The 2,379-nt window shown below is 42.1% G+C and overlaps 1 pseudogene; it reads right to left on the minus strand.

Annotated features, from left to right (window-relative positions):
* Window positions 1-274: 274 nt before the first annotated feature.
* LOC143643431 (unconventional prefoldin RPB5 interactor pseudogene) lies at window positions 275-1,727 on the minus strand (annotated as a pseudogene).
* Window positions 1,728-2,379: the final 652 nt, after the last annotated feature.

A 2,379-nucleotide genomic window follows, 5' to 3' on the forward strand; every position in this document is an offset into this window, starting at 1 on the left:
GAACAAAATTCTTTGAAAAATAATTTGAAATGCTGCGGTGCATCATAAGGCAAACTTAGTCAGGGGTATTGATAGTATTCAGGGAATTAAGAAAATAAGCTGAATATTAAGTATTCAAACATTTAATTTTAATACCATTCTAAGGGCAAGAGAACTTGCTGTCAAATTCACTCAGGATGCCTTATTTCAAACTACATGTAACATATTTGCTGTATTCTCTAAACAAATGCAAAACTAGGTTTCAGAATATAAACTTCCATTTCCCAAGCAAGCCCTAGCTTTTCTTTTGCAATCTGGCATTTTTGAACTTTGAAACCCTCTTGGTAGTATCTTCTGATACATCTGACAAAAATTCTTTTGGTTTTGGAATGGTGGGTAGCACAGGATGAGGTGTTAAGGGGGGTAATAAAAATAATTTTTCTATTACAGTTCCAGAAAAAAAGAAAAAAAAAAACCAAGTTCTTCCTAATAAGGAAGGGCAAGAGTTTGTTTTGGTAATTTTTTTGTTATTGTTATTCTTCCAAAATGCTCTCACTGGTATCTACAAGTGACTTCTTTACAGCTTTTACTCCCCAGAACTGCCTGTCTATTATCAAACTGAGCAGCACTGCTTTCACTGGTGTCACTACAAGCACTGCTCTCTCTGTTTTAGACCTTGGGATTGATTTACATATTCTCCACAACCTCCACAAATTAATGTTAATGTCAGCAGGAGTCCTAATGGTAGGCAGCTCCAGGGCAGAATGACCCGTCAGAGCTGTTTTTTCACTTACATTTGGCTTCTTCTTTCTTTTCACTAAATTTTAAAGTAGTGTTTTTTCCCAGTGTTTATTTGGACCCTCTCAGGTTCAAATCTCCAACCCCCCGAACATCGTGGTCATTTTCATTATCACCATCGTCATTGTCATCACCGCCTTTACTAGGATAGGGATTTGAACCATTCACAGAACAATGCAACTAACTATTCGCTTGACCATTGAAGAGCTCTGAATTTGTAAAATCCTCATGACAACTGATAGGAGTAAGAGAGTCTATTAATTGATGGGTCCCATTCCTGTGTGGGTTTTGATCTTTTTCCTCTTCAGAAGAAGTTGTATCTTCTCTATCTGAAAATCCCAAAATCAGGTTGACCATCAAATACACCCAGCAATTTTTCCTGTTGCTCTAGCTCTTCAGCTTGAACCCACAGTTCCTCATCAGCAAGCAGATCATTGGATTTTACATCACTTGAAGAAAAATCTGCTTCCAAAATATCTGATTTGGGGGTTTGGAGTGAGGTCTATGGGCAATTCAGTATTTTTACTTTGAATTAAAAATCACTTTTAATTTCTTACATTAACAATATCATCTGCAGCATTACTTATTTTCTGCAATTCTTCTGTGAATTCAACCCTGGATTCAAAATTTTTCATCGCTTTTTAAAATTCATCTATTGTTTTTCTTATATGTTCTTTCCTGTGCTCAGCTAAGCCCACAGCCTGCTTTGTTGAGCACTTTGCAAACCAGTTGTCCCCAAGTAAAGCAGTGACTTCATTAACATGGACAAGTTTTCCTGGCATGAAGGCAAAGGGGCCAAATGGTACCATGATATCATAAAACAACTCATCAGGCAATGTACTGAGTCTTTCTTGAAGGGAGTTATAGTCATTATCTACCTTCTTTCCAATGCTGGGTTTTTTTCTTGGCAGAATGACCACCTTTTCCTGCTCCTTGTGAAGCCGTGCCATTCTGGGGCACACAGTGGCACCAAGGCCATGGTGAAAGCATCAGCCTGGGGCCAGGGGTCATCGGGGCATCTATGGCAGGGACCCTGGAGGGTGTAGCCAGCCGGCGGGCTCAGTGGAGTGAATGAGCTCTAAACCAGTGTTTATGGAGGTGGCATCACCAGCAGCTGCCCAGTACCCACATGCTCACCCTCATCCATAGCTTTTCTAGAGCTGAGGAGGCTGCACACATGCTGCCTACTGTGGTAGGGGCTGCTGCTCATGTCCCTGCTGCCTGCCACTGCATCTCACATGCACATGTCACCCACCGCCACCACCAGCACCCATGCCACAAGCTTGGACCTGCAGGCCTCTGGGAGCTGGAGTCACCTTAGGGGTCCAGGGAGCCAGGCCTGGGTGGGATCTTTTGATTTTTTTTTTTCCACAGCAATGTGACCTAGCCCATTTGAAGTGGATCTTAATCCCCTTGCTGGAGTCCTCTGTAAGAGGATAAAAGGCAAAGGAAACTCAGAGAGCCAGAGAAGCTAAGAGATGAAATCCAGAGAAAAGCTTACATAAGAGAGAGAGAGAGAGGCCAACCCAGGAGAGAACCCTGTGACAGAGGAACCCTGTGATGCCAGCAGCCTTTCTTCCAAGAAGATCTTCCTGTTGATGA

This window comes from Tamandua tetradactyla, chromosome 8 (genome assembly GCF_023851605.1).
Source record: "Tamandua tetradactyla isolate mTamTet1 chromosome 8, mTamTet1.pri, whole genome shotgun sequence".
NCBI classification, from domain to species: Eukaryota; Metazoa; Chordata; class Mammalia; order Pilosa; family Myrmecophagidae; genus Tamandua; species Tamandua tetradactyla.